The sequence below is a fragment of the Oryctolagus cuniculus genome, chromosome 8 (assembly GCF_051225735.1).
Source record: "Oryctolagus cuniculus isolate XC-2025 breed Fujian yellow rabbit chromosome 8, ASM5122573v1, whole genome shotgun sequence".
Classification (NCBI taxonomy): domain Eukaryota; kingdom Metazoa; phylum Chordata; class Mammalia; order Lagomorpha; family Leporidae; genus Oryctolagus; species Oryctolagus cuniculus.
In genome coordinates this window covers 29,342,796-29,366,055 of record NC_142874.1, presented here as the reverse complement: position 1 = coordinate 29,366,055, position 23,260 = coordinate 29,342,796, and the positions used below count along the sequence as shown (strand labels likewise).

Sequence of the window (23,260 nt, the reverse complement as noted above, 5' to 3'; positions counted from 1 at the left end):
ATCATCATCTCAATTTGAAAAAAAAAAAAAAAACAAAAAAGCAAGACCTTCCAATGGCTATTAATTTTGCTGTTATTCTATTCTTAGCTATATCTTGTTGTTGAAGTTAAATAGACACAAGTGGAGAAAAGCAATCCTATAGGGAAATTACTAATCCAGTTGTTCCTGTCACTTGATAACAAGAACCCATATAATAATGGCAATGTTTACCTTTCTTGTTTATGTTGAAGCCCCTGAAAAGAGTTGACAAGTGGACACCTTAGAAATCTTTTTGAGATACGTGAATGATTTTGTATTTTGGTTGAAAATACTTACGTTTATAATTTTGGTTCAAGGGAGTGCCACATCAACATCTGGGAGAATGTAGTAAATTCTAACTGAATGAAGATGATTTTTCCTAAATCCTAGGTGATTGTGTCCTATGAAATACTATGACATTTTTTCCTGGACCCATACACATTGCTGTTCTTGGAATGCAGGCTTCTCTACTTTGTGGATATTAACAACAATGAAGTGAGTAATTTTAGGCCATTAAATAGGCTTGTGAGTTACATTGATAATTTTTGCATGGATAATTGTTTACTGGGAAAAAAAAGAAATCTCCTGTTACTATTGTATTAGTCTATGTCTACCTTTAGATCCCTTAACATTTCTTTTTTTTTAATTATTTGACGGGTAGAGTTATAAACAGTGAGAGAGAGAGACAGAAAGGTCTTCCTTCCGTTGGTTCACCCCCCAAATGGCTGCTATGGCTGGCGCTGCGCTGATCTGAAGCCAGGAGCCAGGTGCTTCCTCCTGGTCTCCCATGCAGGTGCAGGGGCCCAAGCACTTGGGCTATCCTCCACTGCCCTCTAGGGCCACAGCAGAGAGTTAGACTGGAAGAGGAGCAACTGGGACTAGAACCTGGCACCCATATGGGTTGCTGGTGCCGCAGGTGGAGGATTAACCAAGTGAGCCATGGTGCCGGCCCGTTAATATTTCTTTTCTTTTTTGGTCTTACCTAAATTTTTTAAAAAGATTTTATTTATTTATTTAAAAGGCAGAGTTACAGATAGGCAGAGGCACAGGGAGAAACAGAGAGAGAGAAGTCTTCCATCCTCTCGTTCACTCCCCAGATGGCTGCAATAGCCGGAGCTGGGTTGATCCGAAGCCAGGAGCCAGGAGCCTCTTCTGGGTCTCCCACGCAGGTGCAGGGGCTCAAGCACTTGAGCCATTTTCTACTGCTTTCCCAGGCCATAGCAGAGAGCTGTATTGGAGTGGAGCAGCTGAGAACTGAACTGGTGCCCATATGGGATGCCAGCACTGCAGGTGGCAGCTTTACCCGCTAGGCCACAGTGCTGGTCCCACCTAGGTATTATTAATAATCAGATGAAATTAATATAAAAAGCAAAGTCTATGAAAAATCTTATTATTGTAAAATAATATATACTGGAAGTATATATTGTAAAAATTAAAAAAAAAAGAATAAGAAAGGGAGGAGGAAGGCACATAGGAGTGTGGGTGGGAGAGAGGGTAGGGTAGGAAGTATCACTGTGCCCCTAAATCTCCATATATATGAAATACATGGAATTTGGTCACCTTTTATAAATATTTAAAAAGCAGTGCAAAGTGTTTCTGGATCATATTGGCCTTTTGGATTATGAATACTTTTGCTCTGAAACATGACATATATTTTACTTATCTCTAGTGTGATTACCCTGGTAATAGAGAAGAGTATGTTCTCTTGTAGCAACCGTGGCTATGAGTAGAATCTTAAACCTGTTGAACTTTTCTTGGATCAATTAATTGAAGGTCACATCATTGTGTAAAAAATATTGTTTTCAACATGGGGCACTTCAAAAAAGTTCACAGAAAATACATATTATGGGCGGCCAGCGCTGCGGCTCACTAAGCTAATCCTCTACCTGTGGCGTCAGCACACCAGTTTCTAGTCCTGGTTGGGGCACTGGATTCTGTCCTGGTTGCTCCTCTTCCAGTCCAGCTCTTTGCTGTGGCCCGGAAAGGCAGTGGAGGATGGCCCAAGTGTTTGGGCCCTGCACCCGCATGGGAGACCAGGAGGAAGCACCTGGCTCCTGGCTTCAGATAGGCGCAGCATGCCGACCATAGCAGCCATTTTGGGGGTGAACCAATGGAAGGAAGACCTTTCTCTCTGTGTCTCTCACTGTCTAACTCTGCCTGTCCAAAAAAAAAAAAAAAAAAAAGAAAAAGCATGCATGAACTTCAATTTTTTTTTTGCAGGATGAAACTTATGTGTATTTAGTTATTCATTTTTATTTGAGGGAGAAGGGAAGGGAAGGGAAGTAGATACAGAGAGAGAGAGTGTGTGCGCTCTTTTCCACTGGTTCACTCCTCAAATCCCCACACTAGCTAGGGCTGGGCTAGGAGCTGTGAACGCAGTCCAGGTCTCCCCCATGAGTGACAGGAACCCGAGGATTTGAACCATCATTGCAGCCTCCCAGGACCTACATTAACAGAAGCTGAGATCAGGAGCCAGGAATCAGACCAGGGAACTCTGATGTGGGGTGTGGGCATTTTAACCAGCATCTTAATTGGTAGGCAAAATGCTTGCCTCTAATTTTACCTTTTAATTCTACTTTCCATGAGGTTGTTGAAGTACTCTCTTACCTGTGCTAATCTTACCCACAAAGCAAGAAATCTGTTCTCTGAAAACATGAGGATTACATCTTATGTGTGACTGTAAAGTAATAAAAGAAACCTAGAATTTCTATGTCCAAGTATATGGTGCTCTTTATCCTGGAAGACTACATGCAAACTACTGTAATGATCGCATTGCTCCAGGGATAAAATATAATGTGCGTAAGCTCTGAATGTGCCAGCTCCATTGTAGGCATCTCAAGACATTTATTCCTCAAAACAACCATATGAAGTAGAATTATTACTACTCTATAATACAGAAGAACATTGCTACAGATTGAAAATTAGATCCAGGTAATTGAAAGGGCTCACAAGACTCTACATCTATAAAGACAGGGAATCGGCGAAGTAGGAGAAGAGTTCAGGCAAACGTGGCAGCTTGCTTGTCAGAATCCTCACTCAGTTTGTTACAATGCATTCACAATCAGTGTTGCTCCCCCTCTTCATGGAGGAACGACACTAAACCCTGCCTAGGCTTCATATCCGAGTCATGGCACCATTATGTCGCTCCCCCTCTTCGTGGAGGAACGACACAGGACCCTGCGCTGTTCTTTCGTCTGCTCGGCCCTCCCCGGGTTTGCTGCTGGTTCTTCCCGGGTTGGCTACCGTCCCTTCCACCTCCGTGGAAGGGCGGTTCCCCCTGCCACTTTCCCCACTTCCGCGGGGGAGCGGCACACCGCCAGCCGGCTCTCTCGGGGGCTGCACAGGTGTTCCTTCAGATAGATGTTCCTGGTGCATGTTGTCTCTCTCCTCCTTTATAGTCCTCTTCCTCCAATCCCAACTCTGCTACCCACACGCCGAGTACGCTGCTCTACTCCAATCAGGAGCAGCTCCTGCTGTTTATTGGTTGAACTGGAGGCAGCTGTGTAGAAGCTGTTTCCTCCTCTCCCAGCGCCATATTGTGGGAGAGCAGATGCATAGAATAAGTCTTAATTCCAGTAACAGTCTAGTCCGAGTTGCTCCCAGTTGCTCTCCACAATCAGAATGAGCAAAAACAAGCAAAGGGAATGCATGAAAAGAATATCAAAAATAGCTAGAAGGAAATTATCTGAGCACCAACTGCTGGTGATGTAGCAAACACTGTGTACCCTCCCAGGGTTTTCCAAATGGTCCAGGACACACACACCTTCAAGGTAAGGCTCCAGGGTTCCAGATGCCATCAAACCCTCAATGAAGCCAGAGACTTCACTGTTGCAGGGACCTCTATTGACTGATGCCTTTGCAGAGTGAATTCTTACAGGGAGTGAAGTCATAGTGAGGGAGTCTCAAATGGCAGTTGGAAGGCACCAGTATATATATATCCTAACAGTGTATGATCTTAACTTCCAAATGTCAGCTTTGGAAGGAAAAGCCCCAGACCCAAACTATCTCATCTGCATCTTGGCACATAGTTGCCAATGTGGTTCTCATTCAGCCAGAGTGAAGTAAGAGGCCTCCTTGCTATCAGCTACCCACACCTGCCTGTGTTGTAAGAAAAAGCTGAGAATGGAGTTAGTGCCATCAAACCAGAGCCCCCCCCCATTATATATGTATGTAGACACACACACACTCACACAGAGCTATATTTATTTATTTATTTGAAAGAGTGACACGGCGAGACAGAGAAAGAGATCTTTCTTTTTGAGATCTTTCATATGCTAGTTCAACTCCCTAAATGGCCACAGTAGCCAGGGCTGGGCCAAGCTGAAGCCAGGAGCCAGGAACTTTATCTGGGTCTCCCATGTGGGTGTCAGCGTCCCAAATACTTGGGCCATCGTCCACTGCCTTCCCAGGCGCATTATAGAGAGCTGGGTAGGAAATGGATCATCTGGGACTCAAACTTCAATATGGGATTATGGCATGGCAGGCTGCAGCTTAACCTCCTGTGTCACAATGCTGGCCCCAAAGCATAGCCAAATTAATAATCATAATTATAATATCCATTTATGTAACTTCTCAAGAATCATAGCATTAAAACAATGAAAAAAAAAGAATCATAGTATAGGAAAACACATGTCACAACATTATTATGTGTTTCCTATGATGCTACAAGGAACTGATTCAATCCTGTTTGTTGAGTAGATTTATATATATATATATATTTAAAGATTTATTTTTATTTATTTGAAAGGCAGAGTTACAGAGAGGTAGAGAAAGAGAGAGGTCTTCCATCTGCTGATTCACTTCCCTGATGGCCACAATGGCTGGAGCTGTGCCAATCCAAAGCCAGGAGCCAGGAGCTTCTTCCAGGTCTCCCACATGCGTGCAGGAGCCCAAGGATTTGGGCCATCTGCTGCTGCTTTCCCAGGCCATAGCAGAGAGCTGAATTGAAAGAGGAGCAGCCAAGACCAGAACCGGTGCCCACATGGGATGCCGGTGCTTCATGCCAGGGCTTTAACCCGCTAGGCCACAGCGCCAGCCCCGAGTGGATTTATATTTAATCTCTGGTTAAATTAGTGCCATCAACCCTTCCACAATACGACTGCTTTCTCAAATGAATGCTTATTGGCTTCGTCTTCCACCTTTGAGAACTATTTAAAAATCACACTGCTTGTTTGGCGTCCCTTCATAACACAGCATAGGGAGAAAACCAGTCAGCTGTGTGCTCACATAATCCCACTGGAAGATGTAACGCACATTGTATCGAAAGGGAATTCTTGTCTTCTTCTCCCTGGGCACAGGTATGCCGAGATGGTCTAACTCAGGACAACGAGTATCTCACATCTCAAAGTCAATGTCTGCACTTGTGTCATGGAAACAATTTCAGCTGAAACTCTAATAACAATAGCAAGCTGAGAAGTGTTTTCACATGGTGCTTACCTTGAAGTTTCATTAGTGTACACATTCTAGTCCAAAATACCAGCAGTTACCACTGGGTGTCAGGCATGGGCCATTGCCAAATGCTCCAGCCCAGGTGGCTGCTTGCCGGGACACTCAAAATCATTAGAGCGTGGGGATCTTAAGGTGAGCAGAAAGCTAGTAAGATCACAGAGATATTTATTGTGCAATGGTTCTGAAGAAGGAAAATCCTCCAGTTGTTTAAGCCCCACTTAATATTTTTTTTCTGGGCAATTTTGTGAATAGGGGCTAATACAGTTCTTAGATATTATGATTTCTCCAGAAACCAACAACCTGATCAACTTTTCTGCTGCTTGCTTTGATGTTGGTGTGAACAGAAAAAGAATTTATTTTTGGTTGTTAGAGAGAGGCCCTCCTGGCCAGGGGCTGTCCTAGAATTTCACTGATTTCCCGAGCTTTGGCCGTCAGTTGGGTTAACCAGGCATCCTCTGGGATCAGATGGTTAACAGGCATTGTAATTCAGCCTTAGCTTAGTGTCCAGATTGATTTCTGAACATTATATCATAATATACTGAGTAACAGTACTTCCCAATGAGAGAGTTGAAATCTCATCAGGTGTGGTATTAATATCTAACCCTAACCTTAACCTTAACCCTAACCCTAACCCTAGGGTTAGGTTAGGTTAGGGTTTAACTATTTCTGTGAGAGCACAGAGAAAGTGTATTTTTCCATCCATCTCACATGAATAGAAATTGCCTTTGATTTTTATCATAAGTAGAAGTGAAAAAGAAAGCATTAGCTAAATTGGTTGCAGAATAACATTCTCTCTGAGCTCGTTGCATAGCTTGAAGAGTTAATATAATATTGTGCACTATTGTGTCACGGGAGCTATTATTTATTAATATTCCTATAATCTACAGTGAATCTCAAGGACTCATCAGCTTCTCTCACAGGCCATTAAACAAGGACTTTGTAGGTATTGATTTACCTGCATCTAAAAGATCTTTAATTAAAACCTAAATTTCTTTATGCACCTCAGGTATCCTACCCTGGTCTATTCTAATTGTTTTATATTAGCCAGTTGAGTGGGCTGGGATAATTTTAAAATTTCCCATCTACCATGCTCCATTAAAAGAGAATGAAGAGCAAAGCGAATCTGAAGGACAAGGTGTTCCTCCATTATCTGAGGGAGGTGAGAGGTTTCCTCATTTGAACCTCAGATCCTGTGCAATAATGCATTCTGGCGGGTGAGACAACAGGCAGATGTCACTCCATGAATTCCTACCTTTTAGGTGATGTCGCTTGCTGTCCTTTACAGTCGCTCATCCTATCTCTCTAATTCAATCATGTCACCAGTCTTTGTGTGAGTTACACTGGGCACCGGTGTCCAGAAATCCAGCTAACATTCCCTCCTTGCCCTTCAGCCATTGCACCTGTCCTTAGACCCCTTTACTGTGGTTTGAGCCAACTGGCACTGCCTTCCCTGTCATCTAGAGCCATAATCTTCCTCTCTGCCTCCTATGATTTCAATGGACATTGACTTCAAGTGGGTTATAAATTCTACTGATTTTCTAAAGATCATAAAATCTCGGGTAAATAGAGCCAATCTGTCCTAGGTTCTTTACAGTTTGGAGAGGTGGTGGGGCAGCCAGACCTCCACAGCTTTATTTAGGGATTCACTATATGTCTAGCAGCCACCATCTGTCTTTTCCTTTTGAAACCAAACTCCGGAAGACTCACAGAGTTTAGATTTTTTGAGGTTGCATTTTTCACTCCTTTTATTCATGTTCCCTTCCTTTCGAGTCCTCCTGGCTCTTTTCCATCCCTGGCCTCACTTAAGTAGCTGGCTGGGAGGCTCCATAGTTTCTCTTACCTCATCTGTCCCTCCAACAGTCTTCTATGGAAGGCTGCCAGAGGTTAGCACTGTGGCTCACTTGGCTAAGCTGCCACTTGTGACATGGGCATCCCATATTGGAAAAGTGATTTGAGTCCCAGATGCTCTGCCTTTGATCCTGCTGCTTGCTAATGCACTCAGGAAGCAGTGGATGTTGGACCTCTGCCATCCACTTGGGAGACCTGGATGGAGTTCCAGATTCCTGGCTTTGATCTGGCTCAGCCTAGGCTATTGTGGCCATCTGGAGAATGAACCAGCTGATGGAAGAGCTCTCTGTCTCTCCCCCTCCTTCTCTGTCATTCTGCTTTCAAATAAAGAATTATTATTTTTTTTTTTTAAAGAAGGGAGCCACACATTTGGAGTTTTTTTATATCACAGCACAGGGGAAACTCTCCACCTGGAAATGGTAGCCTAGTGAACACCTGGTGGAAGGGGAGATTCAATGAGAAAATGACTTTTGGGTAATGACTTACAGGAGGTGGCAGAACATCCCATAAAGCTATTTTGGAGAAATACGTTTAGTGCTTTGGAAAGAGCCAGACCAATGTTTCCAAACTTAAAGTGTTCCTGGTGCGTTCAAGATATTAGCAGGAGCCTAGTGTCTATGTAGTTGAGTAGACAGAAGAAAGTGGTAGACAGGAAGATCAGAGGGTGGCAAGTGCAGGCCCATCACGAGATCCGTAGGTGACAGTGAAGCCGTCTGCTCTCCCTCCAGGAGGGGTCAGAAGCTCATAGCCGGAGTGATGTGATAGGACTTGGGTTTTATTTGAATGGATCTCGTTATCGGGTGAATGGTAGTACACAGGACAGCCAGGGAGAAGGCAAGTAGAGAAGTTAGGAGACTGAACTACGCCACAATCAGAGCCAAGGAAACAGTAGTGAGGGTGGCAAGAGATGTTTAGATTCTGAAGGCAGAGGTAACTCAATTTATAGGGAAATTGAATGTGGGATACAGACAAAAAGATGGATCAGAGGTGAACACTCAATTTTCCAGTTAAATCTGGAAAGAGCTGATTACTAATGGGAGTGTGGTGGGGGGGAGTTGAGGGAGTGGATTTTGGGGAGAAACTCTGTCTTTCCCTCTGTGTGTGTCTCCCCCTGCTTCTCTATTACACTACCCTTCAAATAAATAAAAAATAAACTTTGCAAAAGCGAAAAATAAAAAAAAACATTTTATTTGAAAAAAGAAGAGAGGGACATGCACGCGTGCACACACACACAGAGAAAGAGAGAGAGAGAGAGAGAGAGAGAGAGAGAGAGAGAGAGAGATCTTTCTTCCATCAACTGGTTCAGTCTCCAAATGCCGGGTACCTAGAACTGTATCCAGCGTCTCTCACATGGGAGACTCAGCCTCTGGAGCCATCACCTGCTGCCTCCCAGGGTCAAATTAGCAGGAATCTGGAATCAGAAGCAGAGCTGGGGCTGACATCCAGGCACTCTAGTATGGCATGCGGGTATCTTAACTCCTGCAGCAAACGCATGATCCTAGAAATTAGATTTTAAATGAGTCCCTAATTTGATTTATTTTTATTAGCTTGTTGTCACTGCATCTCAATTTTAAGTGAGATTTGGTCAGGTCATTGCTATGAGTGAAACACATAGCATTTCATTGGAATTCTCTGTGCTTTCTTAGCATAATGTGCAGAAAAAGGCAGACTGAATCTGGAAGGAGAAACACTGAGTGAGGTTTGTAGGTGTGGTCTCCATGCGGTGGGATCATCCCTCATGGCCTCATCCCTGGGCAGAGCCTCCTTTGATCCATGAGGACTCACTCACCCCTAGTAGCCGCTTTTCTGATGAAATCTTGTCCGTGCTTCACTTGAGGCATCATTTTTAACTCCTGCTGTACCGTGATAGATCCTGCTATACTTGTTTCTAGTCTCTGTCAAATCATGTGCCTTTAAAATGGGCCCTGCCATCCGTGGTTCTAGGGTGAGAGAATAAAATAATGAGATGACTGTGGATTCCATGGTGAAGACCTGGCATTTTGTCCCACTCTGTGTAGTGGGTAGTTATCTGATTTAGAGAAGTTTCCTGGATCCTGCTCACTCTATTTCCCATTGTGAATGAAAGGGTTTGACCTTGACCCTGTAGTGTGTTTATCACAGCCCAGTGATAAACCCCACTTCCATGCAACACCAAAAAAATATTAAGAATGAACCTAGGACTGCAATAACTAGCACTCAAATAGTAGTTTACACTTTATGTTCTGTGTGGGTGCAAACTGTTGAAATCTTTACTTAATATATACTAAATTGATCTTCTGTATATAAAGATAATTGAAAATGAATCTTGATGTGAATGGAATGGGAGAGGGAGCAGGAGTTGGGAGGGTTGCGGGTGGGAGGAAAGCCAGGACTTTGCACCAGCAGCCAGGAGTGGAACCGGCATTCTGATGCAGAATGCCAGTGTCCCAAGTGGTGGCTTAACCCATTGTGCCACAATGCTGACCCCAAACACCAGATATTCTACATCTTGTGATTCTAACACAAGTGATTTAATGTGGGGATGGCAGTTGTCAATGTAGTAAAATGCTTGGAATGTTCACTTCATCTAATGTATTTCCCTTTACTTTACTGGCTGCTCAAGTAAGACACACTATTGATAGGACAAAATGTATGATCAAAGACTTATTGGCTATTTGATATATTTTAAAAATAATATTGGGAAATGCAAAGTCCTGGCTGCCCTGCTATCAGTTCAGATTCCTACTAATGCGCCTAGGAAGACTGAGGATAATGCTCTAAGTAATGGGTTCCTGCCACCCAAGTGAGAGACCTGGATGGAGTTCTGGGCTCCTGGCTTGTCCTTGCACCTTCCCTGGCCAGTGTGGCCATTTGGGGAGTGAACCAGTAGATGGAAAATAGCTTCTCTCTCTCTCTCTCTCTCTCTCTCTCTCTCTCTCTTTCTCTTCTCCCTCCCTCCTTGCTTGTGAAATAAACAAATAGATAATTAAAAAAAAAAAATTCCAGTGTTCATACAAGCTCCCTCTATGGATCATTTCTTTTAGGAAAACCCTAACAGATATGTTTGTGTGTGAGGGGAGAGGGTATGTGTGCATTTAATTTAGCTTCTAAAACTTCATGAGATCATGGATAAAATACCAAATAGATTTCCAATATATTATTTCAGATGTCATCTATTTGTCCTCTGATAGTCTGTCAGTGAACCTGTTAGTTTCTGAGACTGTAACAAACATCAACATTGAACATTTTCTCTCATTTCCATTAAAACACAGGTGCATATTCCACGTTTGGGTAAATCAGATGCAAGAGTAACAAAAAAGAAATGCAGACATATTAAACAAAAATTTAAGAATTTTATCAGATTAATTACATAAACAATAAAAGCGTAACAGGAAATATGATACCCAGATTATAAAACTAAGAATAGACTTAATTATCATATCTGTAAAACAGTGTGTATCATCTAGTGAATACCAGAAATGCGAGGGAATAAAATCTGAAAGATAAAGTTATTATTTGATCATTTCACCTGAAGGCACAATATGAGATGATTGCTAGTAACTGAAAAAATAGATTCAGGATTGCTTTAATATGTAATGATTTATTTTACCTTGAAATTCATAGCTAAAAGTTGGTTTTAGCAACCCATCTAAAGTTTTGGAATATGTGCAGGTACACATGTTCTCTCTCCCGCTTCTCTTTTTAAAAATAATTTAACTATAAACAATATTTTCTGAATTTATCATCAGAAAATGATGCTAATTCATTCCATTACATTTTTTAAAAAATAAAAAAAATCACTACACACAGAATTTCTTTTTTTTTTTTTTAAAGGCTTACCCTAGCTTTATTAAAGGGCCCGCGCCGCAGCGTCGATATAAAAACACAAAAAGTCCCGTCAGCATAATAACAATAAAAAACCCCCAAAATGGAAAACCCAGGGGTTGGGAGGAGGCCCCTGAGCCAGGGGCACGGGGAGCCCTGCTCATGGCGCCAGGCCTGGCCACAGGGTCCCGGTATTGCTGTTGCTACGAGGTCGGGGGCAGCGATTGTCGCGGGAGCCACCGTTCGCCCGGGTCGGGGAGCGTCACTTCTTCTGGGGTGTGCTCAGCTTCTGCATGCCCCGGATCTTGTCCAGCAGGCCAGAGATGAAGGCCTCGGTGGGTTTGTAACAGTCGACCAGCAGCTCCTTGACCCTGGCCGCCCGGGTCTCGTCACTCTCCATGTCCAGGAGCTCGTCCACGTCGATCTCCAGCTCTGGGATCTCCTCCTCCTGGCAGTCGTAGAGCCGCGTGAGCTGCTCCAGGATCCACTCCTCCAGGTTGAGGCGCTTGCGGAGCTCCTTGCGGTCGTACTTCACGGTGACCTTTCCTTGGCGCCGCCCGGGCCCTCGCCGGCGGCCCCAGGGGGGCTCTGGAAGTAGACGCGGGGCCCTGGGCCGCCGCTGCCCGGTCCGGGGGCCGGAGCCGCCACCGCCGCGCCCCCCGCGGGGCCGCTGTCCGCCATGGCGGCGGCCGGGGCCACGTGCGCGCGCGCCGGGCCCCTCCCTGCGCCGCCGCCTCCGGGACGCCCGCCGGCTGGCTCCGGGCCACTGGCTCGGGTTAGCTCGCGGGCTCGGCTCCGCGCGGCTCCGCGGCTCGGGCGGCGGCGGGGGCGCCCGGGGGCAGCTGCAGCATGCGGAGCCCCCGGGCCTGGCCTGGCCGCGCGCCCCGCCCCCTCCCCGCCGATCCGCCCGCCCTTTGTCCCCCGCGGCCGCCGCTACACACAGAATTTCATCATAACTTCTCAAAATGTAACATATTCATGTAATAAAAAAAGTGTCATACTTCACCACTGAATCCAACTTAATTAAGTTGTACACACATAGTCAACCCTTGCTGTTTATATGACCAACACAGTCTTAAAAAGTGGAGTGAAACATCACCACACCATCAAACTGAAAACAATCATATATGATATAAAAGCAAATAATCTTTATTACGAAACTGAACACAATAATGAAAACTCTAATACAATTGTCTAAAAAAGCCTCCCTGGGGTGTCCTGCATGGGTACGGGGGCCCAGGGATTTGGGCCCTCTTCTGCTGCCTTCCCAGACCACGGCAGAGAGCGGCACTGGAAGTGGAGCAGCCGGGACTCGAACCGGCGCCCATGTGGATGCGGGCGCTGCGGGTGGTGGCTTTTCCCGCTCCCCCACAGCGCCGGCCCCTCCTGGGAGCCTTTCCCCGTGGGATCCAGCTGTCTGCTGCCATGCCTGGGAAAGCAGAGGGAGACGGCCCAAGGACTCAGGCCCCTGAACCCAGAGTGGAGCACCGGATACAGTCCCCGGCTTCTGCTTCAGCCCGGCCTGGCCCCGGCCTTAGTAGCCACCTGGGGGTTGAACCCCCAGAGGGACGATCCGTGAGAGAGAGCAAGACGCAAGAGGGCTCGCGATGCCCGGTGCTCTGCTTCTCTCTGCAAGCGGCTCCAACGGCCAGCGCCGGGCCAGGCAGAAGCCAGGAGGCTTGACCTCCATTCAGGGCGCCCAGGAGGCCGGGAGGCGTGGTCCCTGGGTCACAGGCTGCAGAGGCCGCACTGCCAGCGGCCCTGGGGCGTCGGACGCTGGACGCGGCAGGCAGCGCGCAGGTGCGTCCCGTGGCGCCACGGCGGCCGCCCGTGGGGAGTGCGCCTGCGCCAGGCGCTGTGCCCCGGAAGTGGCCCCTTGTGCCCCGGAAGTGGCCCCTTGTGGCCCGCGGCGCTCAGGTAGGAGTCCTCGCGGGTCCCGTCCGCTGCTGCCGGAGAGCCCGCGCGAGCTGTCGGGAGCCGTCCTGGACGCTGCCGGCGGAGCCTGCGGGAGACCCAGCGCCCCCGGGGTCAGGCCGGGCTCAGAGAGGCTGCGGCCCGAGGCTGCCGCGCCGTTTCCCGGGCGCGGTTCTCTTCTTCGGCCCTTCGTGGAAGCAGCGGCCTTCGCGGGCCCCTGTGCCGCCAGCAGACCGGGCCCCCTTGGCGGTGAGTGATGCGGGGGCTGTTGGGGTTTCCCGCTGCGAGTCTTCGCTGCCGGCGTGCCTGTTGCTCTCGGGTCCCGAAGGCGCGGGTGGAGTCGCGGTCTTGCTGTGCGGACGGTCGGTCTGGAACTTTCCCCAGTGTGCGAGCAGCTGTGCCAGAGCAGAGGGGGCTCCGTCTCCTCCCGGAGCGGCCCCGCGTTCCCGTCTGTTTGCGTTTTGATGGCCCAGCCGCCCTGCTCGAGACCCCCGAGACTGCTGACGGGGAGGAATAAGAGCGAAAACGCTCGTCTGTTTCCTGGTCTAGGAGGACAGTTTCTGGTTAACCGGCATTTGGTGTGATGTTAGCGCTCTGTGGGTTTTCAGTGAGAGGCCATTGTCAAGCCGAGGTTTAGCTTCTGTTCCTGATTTGATGATTCCTTTTTATTTTGATATGGCCAAAGTGGTGGGAGTTTTTGTGAACTAGGTTTTCTGTGTCTATAGGGATACTTTGTGGGCTTCCCCATGTTTATTCTGTTCTGTGAGATATTGATTGTGTATGGTAGCCATCCTTGCATTCCTGGAGTACCTCTCAGTTGCACCCAGCGTGCTAAGCTTTGGTTGTGCTTCAGGAGCGCGTTTGGTAATATTTTGTTGAGGAATGTGACAGCGCAGTCATGACAGATACGTATGTGCCGTTTTCTTTATGATGCATTTGTTTTGCATGTTGGGAAAATGTTGGTCCGAAGGGATGAGATGGAAGATTTTTCCCCTTTGTCTCCTTTTTGGAAGGGTTTGCAAATCACGGGTTTTAACTATCCTTCCCACAGGAGTTCTGTGTTAATAGGCCAGGTGATGCATATAGTATCAAGTTCGATATAAACTCTAGTAGTTGGCCGTGATGTAGCTATGTCTTCCCCCCCCCTTTTTTTTATATATAAAGTTCTTATTTGTTTATTTGAAATTCAGAGTTATATGCAGAGAGAGAGAGAGAGAGAGAGAGAGAAAGAGAAAGTAAGTCTTTCATCTGCTGGTCCTCTGCAAATTGGCGCAATGATGGGGGCTGAGCAGATCCGGAGCCAGTATTCAGGAGCCAGGGGCCCGGTGGCAGGTTCTCAGGATGGGGCACCAGATAAAGTCCCTGGCTTCTGTTTCAGCCTGGCCCAGCCCTGGCCTTTGTAGCCACCTGGGAGGGGGGCGAACCACCAGATGGGCAATCACTGAGAGAGAGCAAGAGTGCTTGCGATGCCCCATGCACTGCTTCTCTCCCCAGGCGGCTTCAAAGGCCAGCGCTGGGCCAGGCAGAAGCCAGGAGGCAAGGACTCCATTCAGGACTCCCAGGAGGGAAGGAGGCAGGATCCAAGTACCTGGGCCATCAGCGGCTGCCTCCCTGGTTCCCAACCTGGAGTAGCGGGACTGGAATCGGCTCTTGGGCGCCCCACACTGGACGTAGCAGCATGCAGATGTGTCCCATGGCGCCATGGCAGCTGCCTGTGGGGAGTGAATTTGCGCCCTGCGCTGTGACCAGGAATTGTACCCGTAGGTACATCTCCTGCTCAGCCATCCTCAGATGGAAGTCTGCTCCTCATCTGTTCCTGCCCAAAAGCCTGTTCAAGTCTTGAGGAGCCGTCCTCGATGCTGCTGGCGGAGCCTGAGTGAGACCCAGTGCCTCCGGGGTCAGGCCTGAATCAGAGACACTGCAGCCCGAGACAGCCGCGGCAGGTACCTTGCCCTTCTGGAAATGTGTAGGCGCGGTCCTCTTCTTGGGCAGCTTCCGGACGACTACCCCTCGGACCTCGGCTCCTGTTCCAGAGGAGCAGAAACGCTCTTTGTTTGGTGAGTTGGGCGCGATGGCCTTCCCGTCGTCGCGGGGTAGGTGGGGCCTGGGGTGCAGGTAGCGGGCAAGGGGTGTGCATGTGAGGGGTGGAGGGGAGAGGAGGAGGAGAGAGGCGGCCAAGGGAGATTCGGGAGGAGAGAGGAAGGGGGGAGAAGGAAAAGGTGGCGTGAAGGTGGGGTGGCGTGGAAGGAAGGGGAAGGAAGGCGTGTGGGGCAGCGTCGAGGGAGGGCGAGTGTGACAGGAGTGCCGGTGGGCGGGTGGAGGCGGGGGTTGGGAGAGGAAGAACTTTTCCCACGGCCCGGGTTCCGTTTTGGGGGTTTCCTGGCCCTGGCCGGAATCAGTCTTGGCCGCGTCCGTGAGAAGCGGCCTTGACTCCCGGCCTCTCTTCTCTGGGTGGTTCTGAACCGTAATGTGTGTGCGGGAACACTGGCCTGGGGCACTCGAATCAACTCGAGGTGATCGTACTGCTGTGGCTTGAACCGACGTCTCTATGAGACTACCTGCCAAAGCAGTGTCTCCATCCTCAGCCTCTACCATGGGATCTACATCTCCGTTTGCATTGCCTCTTAGACACACACTTGAGTGTCCTGCAGGTACCGCAGACTTCCTGTTCCATTCAAACCTGCTCCACACATTGCACTGATCTCTGTATTGGCGGCTCCATCTGACTTGCCTTCCAAGTTGGCAAGCTTGGCAGCACCCTCTTTACCAGCATCTGTGTCCTAGTAGTCACCGAATTTTGTCAGTGGTGGCTCAGGTCCTACACAAGCCCTCAGGCCGAGGCTGCCTGCTGCCAAGTCTCATTGCTCTCCGGATTCTTTCTTTCAGGCTTTTCTGCTTCAGGCCTGCATACCACCTGCATTTCCCTAGAAAGCACAGGGGACTGTCTGATCTTTTCTCATCTCCTCTTGCATACTTTCAAAAGCCCTAATCCCTTAGGGGGGCATTCCAAGGCCTTGTTCTCAGGTCTGTTCACAGCTTCCTTTTCCAAGCTGCACAGCCCCTGCTTCTGTCATGCCAGACTTGCCGCTGCTCTGCAGATAGGCAGCCACTACTTGATGTTCCTCAGTGTTTTCAGCTTGAGAAAGTCGTAGCCATGTTTCAAAATATCCAACTCAAGGGTCTTCCTTCTCTGTGATACTTTTCTCTCATCCTCCCAGGCAGGGATACGTTTCCAGAACTTGCATAACACACTGCTTATCTTCGTAAAGCGCTTAACCCATTTTATCAGCATGTATTTGCTAAATACCTGTATCTCATAGAAGACTGTGAGCTTGTCCAGGGCAGGCCTTTTCTCTCTGCTTTCATTCCTGTAGTCCCTGGTACACAGTTGGTATTCAGCCTATGCAGAACTAACAATACACTCACTGGTGGGTCTTGGGACAGGAACTGATGGTTTATGAAGGGTCTGGTCTCAAGAACAAGGGCACGAGGGCCAAGGAAGGAGACAGCAACAGAATCAGCATTCTTGAAGCACTTTCACTTGTCAGGGTTCTTAGTGTACCATCGTCTCATTTCTAAATAACAGCACAAGGAGGGAAAGCAAGAGTTTTACTTAATTATACCACATTGTACTGTTTAATCCTCTTCAAAGCTCTGTGAGGAAGGCACTGCTGATCCCCTTTGAAATAGGAGGCTAAAGGAGGTGGGGACCTGCCCTAGGCCATATATCAAAAACAGTAAAGCCCCAGTTTAAAACCTGCTCTGCTGTGTCCCTCCTGGGGTTGGAACCCCAGGTTCCAGTAGTTCTAGAGGTGGCGTATCAGAGAGGTGTAGCTCATAAAAACCAGTGGTACTTTTCTTTTGGGCTTGTCTTTGTATGGAGCAGAACCACAGGCACTTGTCCTATGTTACTAAGGACCCTTCTTAATAACTCTGTGGCCTCATGCTGTGATTTGTTAATATAGGTCCTGTGTCCTGGTTCCCACCAGTGGTCATCTTTCTTTGAGCTATCGGAGGAGTCTGAGGTGGGCATCTTGCCACCCGGGGACTGGAACTGACTTTTGAGAGGGACCCTTAGGTATGAAAGGAGATTTGCTGGTAGGGTTAAGACCAGAGGGTTTGAGGGGTCCACAAGGTCCCTGGCGATTAGTCTTTGTTTCTTATTTCTTTATTTCAAAGGAAGAGAGAAATATTTCATCCCTTAGTTTCCTTCCCTAGTGCCCACAACAGCTGGAACTGTATCTGAAGCCAGGGCCTGGGAACTCAATCCAAGTCTCCTATGTGAGTGGCAGGGATGGAAGTACTTGAGCCTTCACCTGCTGCCTCCCAGGGTGGATTAGCAGGAAGCTGGAATCAGGACTTCAGCCAGGACTTGATCCTGGGCACTCTAACATGGGCTGTGGGGATTCCAGCAGTGGCTTAGCCACTATACCAGAAGCCATTCCTTGATTAGTCTTCCGTTCCCTCCTTCACAGGGTGGCTGGCTGCTTGGGAGGGGTTTGCATCACCACTGCTAACAGGGCCTGCTGCATAATTTTGTGAGCGCCTTGTTCCTAAGGCAGGGATAAAGTGCCACTAAAGGTACTAAGTCATAAAGCTCTTTCCTTTCTCCCGCATACCTCCTTGGCTCAGCCTCATGTTCTTTGGACTCGCTTACAAACCGAGGATTTTGAGTCACCACCAGCAGAGGTTTACACCCAGTGAAGGCCCTTCTGAGTACCAGCGCTGTGTGATGGCTCCTTTGTGACCATGTAGGCTGCGCCCGTGAGGTTGGCCTTGGCTGCTGAGTATAACCCATTGGCTGTGACTGTATAAGATTACATTGTATTCCAACATAAGTGGTTGCTATTTTGTATGATAATTCTGATATTTCACCATTAAAGCAATGCTGCAGGGAGCAACGTGGATTATCCATACCAGAGCATTCCTGGAACTGTTTTGATGACTTGTGTTAGTTCAGAATCACTAGGTCTTTGCTAGCATTCTGCAGTAGGCAATGGCATTGCAGGCCAGCTCTCTCCCTAGCACAAGGCTGACCGCGTTGAAATTTACACAGGTGTTGAACAGATCTCCGCACCTGCAGTGTGGAAAAGACTAGAGCAGTGCCCTCTTGTGCCTGACTGCCCTTCTTTCTGCCTCTTTGCTTTGTACATTATTAAATGTGCTCTCAAACCTCTAGGACTCACAGCTGAAAATAAAGTAGGTTGGTGGACAGTCACAGACAGCACTGTCCACTCACCAGGCCCCGGTTGTTTCTCCTTAAGCACTGTACCAGATGCCCTACTCCACCCATTAATAACTCTTGTCCTTTCCGAGTTGTTAGCTGTGTCATAAAATTTCTAGATTTCTGAGGGGTTTTGTAAACCTTAAAGTAGAAGATAAGAACTTTTGCTGCCAGTGTTTTGGCTTAGCTGGTAAAGCCGCCCCCCATGATACCAGCGTCCCATATGGACGCTGATTCAGATTCCCAGATCCACTTCCAATCCAGCTCTCTGCTAATGCACTTGGGAGGGCAGCACAAGATAGCCCCAGTGCTTGGGCTCCTGCACCCACGTGGGAAAGCCAGAAGAGGCTCCTGGCCATTGTGGCCATCTGGGGAGTGAACTAGTGTATGGAAGACCTCTCTCTTTCTCTTTCTCTTTCTCTTTCTCTTTCTCTTTCTCTTTCTCTTTCTCTCCCTCTCTTTCTGTAACTGTGCCTTTAAAATAAATAAAATGTTTTTTTTTTTTTTTTAAAAAGAACCTTTAACCATTCAAAGAAAGCCTCAAGTAGAAAGAAGAAGAATCTTGCAGACCCACAGTACTCACTGACCTAAAATCTTGCCTGAAATTCTTGTTGAAGTTTGCTGATAAAGTGATCATCAGAAATGACACATACTGACTTGTGTGAAGTGAGCTAGTAGATATTCTTGGCCTGTGTAAAAGTCACGTCTGCTAGTTTTTACAAGATGTAACTGCTACGCTCCTGAGCTACTCGAGAGCTGTTGGGTAGAGATGTTATTACTGGCAGAGTCGTCACACTGCACAGCCCCCGTGGGCATCGTTACGCCCTGTGACTGGCATTTCCAGGGCTAGTGCTGTGCACACTGGGGAGGCCTTACCCACAGGTGGTGTGGTGTCTGCACAATGTCTGCATGATGGTTCTCCCTTCATTTGGATGGCTGGTAGGGTTCTGTTAGTACACAGCCCCTCAACTTGTGACTTTTCAAAATTGCTCAAGCACGCGTTTTTGAGTCACCTCGGAGGGGAACAGTTGGGGCCCTGGGGGATTGATTGCCCACTGTTCTAGAGACTAGAACAGACCTACCCTTGCCTCCTGGAACTTTCTCTGAGTTAGAAACCTCTTAGAGTTATTATAAATCCTTGAAATATTTTATTTCATGGTGTATCTTTAAGCAGAGGTATCTTACAATTAGTGCAGCAATCATAGACTTATTTTTATTATATTTTTATTAAGTAGGAGGGAGGAAAGCATTGTTGGTCAGCGCACATGGTGCTTAACGTGGAATCCGGAGGTGGAGATGGTGTTTTCTTACTTACAGAGTTTGTGATTTCCAACTCTCGCCAAGGGTAAACACTAGAATTAGGTCTAGGCTGTGGTTCTAGCTGGTATGCCTCTGTTTCAAATTTCATCTCGCTTCTGCTTGGCATCAAGATTTCCAGCTTTCCAAGGCTGGCCGCAAATTTAAATCAAGTGTCTAAACCAGTAGTTAGAGGAAAAGATCCCGCAGTGGTAACGGTACTGCTAAATGAATCATTTGTTGTATATCAGACTCCTCATCACCTAGTTGAAATATCTTTGTGTTTTCTTGTTTTCTGCAATAAAAGTCATTCAGACTTACCGAAACTATACATTTGCATTCCTTCCACATGTGAGACAGTCTTTTTCTAAATCATTGGGCTTCTAAATTCCTGTGGGTAGGGGCTAGTGTTGTGCAGTGGGTCAAGCCACCACCCGTAATGCCAGCATCCCATACTTGTTTTCTTTCTGTAATCCAGTCGTTGAAAAACAAAACCACTCCCAATGCATGAGTCCTATAAAAGCAGTTTCACTTTATTTGAACACTCTAGGGAGACAATCAGAGGAGTATGTACTGTACCTAAAGAGAAAAACTGTCAAATTTTAAATCGAATGGTGGAATAAATTCCATGGCAAAAGTGAAGCAAACAGCTGACCCGCGGCCCCACCGCACTGGAGCCTGGCCTCGCTGTCTACTTGGTACAGACAGCAGGAGCTCCGGAGAAGCCTGGAGCCACATCCCGTGTGCAAGCCTGTGTGGGCTTGGTCTTTGTTTTCTGATTGGTTGGTGCCTGAAGGGAATCCAATCAGAATTGACGCATGCTGTCGAATACCGAGTTTATAAAAAGGGTGCTCAGTGTTGCTGTTTCCCTTTTCTCTTCTTAGCATTCAGCGTCGTGGAGTTCTTTGTTGGAACATGTGCTGAGCACTGGCGCCAAGCCTTCGAACAAGGAGGTGAGCAGCCAAGAGCAACACCTGCAGGAAGGGCCGGGCTGCTGGTGTCGGAGGAGTGGCAGTAGGTTCAACAGGACCCTCAGGTTTGTCCCTCCTCGCCTGGTGAGTCTTCTTGAAATGTTTGTGTGTATCATATGCCGGCCCTGGCCACAGGCAGGGGACACTCGGGCCTTCAGGAGCCAGGGGAAAGGAAGGATAAATTGTGTATTATATTGTATGTTGTAAATTGAATGCTGTATATTCAATTTGTATTATATATTATAAATTTCATGTCACATGTTCTAAATAGGCTTTACATTGTATATCGTAAAATGTGTATGTGCTCGGAGGTATCACATACGGTTCCAGAAGGAATGGGCCTACCTGGCTGAATTGTCATGCCAGGATGGGTGAACCAGCAGGTGAGTCATCTTCTGTCAGGTGGGCACTTACGATGCCCAGCGACTGCGTTAATTTCCAGGTTTCTTGTGTTATTTTCTGGATTTATAGTTCTGCTTGGTGGATAGGAGCTGAGAAAACGGATCTAGTCATCCAGAAAGGAAGTTCCTGCTCACAGGCTTTGACTCCTGTTTTTCCTAATTTGCTAAGCTAGTTTATCTCAGTTTACATGGAAGGTTCTGCAACACAGCAGTGATAGCATTGACTGGGAAACCCCCCAAAATGGTTGTATATCGATGTCATTGCCCCACTGAATTCTAATTCTGCCTCTGTGATATCCAGTGTTGCCCTAATTTTATGAAAAAGTTCTTTAGCAAGATATTGTTAGATCGTCTTAACGAATGCGGCTATATGGGGAGACATACGATGTAAACTTCACATATCCCAGTCATATTATTACATTAGCTAGGACTGTGGGGACTCTGTTTATCATCAGAGGCAAGTAGATCAGAGGATGGCACCGAAAGTTTGAGAAGGAAGCATTATTCCCTAAGTATATTTGTTGCAGGTATAAAACTATAAGGTTCTGAATAACTCAATACTGGTTCTTTTTATTTCTAAGTTAGATTTTGAAATATTGAAATTGTGGGGAGCAGCCCGGACTGGACTGAGTTACTGGAATTAAGACTTATTCTATGCATCTGCTCTCCCACAATATGGCGCTGGGAGAGAAGTAAACAGCTTCCGCACAGCTGCCTCCAGTTCAACCAATTAACTGTAGGACTTGCTCCTGATTGGAGAGCAGCGTACTCGGCGTGTGGGCAGCCGAGTTGGGATTGGCGGAGGAGGACTATAAAGGAGGAGAGAAACGGCATGCACCGGGAACATCTATGGGGAACATCTAAGGGAACCCGTGCAGCCCCCGAGAGAACCGGCCGGCGGTGTGCCGCTCCCCTGCGGAAGTGGGGAATGCGGCCAGGGGGAACTGCCCTTCCACGGAGGTGGAAGGGACAGTAGCCAACCTGGGAAGAACCAGCAGCAAACCCGGGGAGGGCCGAGCAGACAGAAAGAACAGCGCAGGGTCCTGTGTTGCTCCTCCACGAAGAGGGGGAGCGACAGAAATCACTTGGATTATGATATTTTTAGGTCAGAGAGGAGAGGGGTATTGTTTCTGCACAGTATCCACAATGGATGCCATGCCATTGGTTGTGAAACTTTGGTTGACGAAACGAAATCCCTGTTAGTCCGTGTGTTTAAACAACACAGAATTTCAGAATCCCTAGGTATTGTGTTTTGTGGTTTGGTTCTTATAGTATGTGGAGAATCGAGTCTTCCTTCCTGCTGGTTAGCATTCACTAGTGTTGACATCCAAGGATCATTCCTTGGTTTTCATTTTAGGAGATGCTGAGCAGGGACTAATCGGTAACAACCCCTTGAGGCGAGTCATCATGGATGTTCCAGTTTCCTCATTATCCACTCTTGGTGTTCCTCTTAGTCCTGATTATTCAAATCCAGATGTTGAAATGACCCCATGTTCAGTCTAAGTGTTTGTTCTCACTGGTCTTCTCATCCTAGACAGCCTCATCTCTGTACCGTGTTTCAGGAGGGTCTTGGCTTTTTCTCCCATCATTAGCTAGACCTGTTTATGTTGCCCACGGTTTTCTCATTTTGGCTATTTTCAAACTTGATTCCTTGATTCCATAATTCTTTTCCCTCACACACAACAAACCCGGAAAAATCTGTTCTCTTGTTTTGTCATGCTCCCAGTCCACACATGTTCTCTGATAACGTTCACCAGGCATCTCAAAGGCTGGCTGGTCCCCACACCCTTCTGGAAGCCACATGAATACGTGATTCTTTGGCTTTTCGCTTTTGTGTCTCAATTCCGTCACCTTTTCCACACCTCTGCTCCTGTGACCACCATAAAACTTTATCATCTCCCATAAGCCTAGCCTCTCCCTAGGCTAGCAACTACTAGTGTACTACTAACAGGAAGTTAAAATTTAGAAACTTTCTGGGGAAATTCCAAAATTAAAGTGGTTTACGCCAAACGTCTTAAGATGCTTTCCCTGTGTTTGACTAGAATCGTATCTATGGGGGGGGGGGAACTAGATGGAGTGTTCACCTCAAACAATGCCTTTGTTTTGTTTGTGAGTTATGTACACCTCAGTAATTATGAATGGGAAAACTAAAACTGACTTGCAGTTCAATGTTGCAAATATTTGGGAGTTCTGTAGTGAGAGAACAGGCATGGAGTCCAGGAAATCCTTCAATGAATTGGTATATCTGTGGTTTTCAGAGTGCTACTTTAAAGACATTTAAATTATGTTAACATTTTCTTGCAGTGTCACTGGTCGCCTACTGATGAAGCAGGCCC

The 23,260-nt window shown here is 47.3% G+C and overlaps 1 protein-coding gene and 1 pseudogene across 2 annotated transcripts in view; one reads left to right on the top strand and one right to left on the bottom strand.

The window, feature by feature from the left end:
- Nucleotides 1–11,105: 11,105 nt before the first annotated feature.
- On the bottom strand, nucleotides 11,106–11,969 carry LOC127490159 (protein phosphatase 1 regulatory subunit 14B pseudogene; annotated as a pseudogene). Its single transcript, XR_016211788.1, has one exon. The product of XR_016211788.1 is annotated as a protein phosphatase 1 regulatory subunit 14B pseudogene (transcript).
- A 1,012-nt stretch (nucleotides 11,970–12,981) lies between these two features.
- The window catches only part of LOC127486484 (rho GTPase-activating protein 20-like), a 161,402-nt gene continuing 151,123 nt past the window's right edge, over nucleotides 12,982–23,260 (top strand). Inside the window, exons 1-3 of the mRNA XM_089301762.1 lie at nucleotides 12,982–13,281; nucleotides 14,797–15,089; nucleotides 20,437–20,607. The gene's annotated coding sequence lies outside the window, so the exon portion shown is untranslated. The remainder of the gene's footprint in view (nucleotides 13,282–14,796; nucleotides 15,090–20,436; nucleotides 20,608–23,260) is intronic.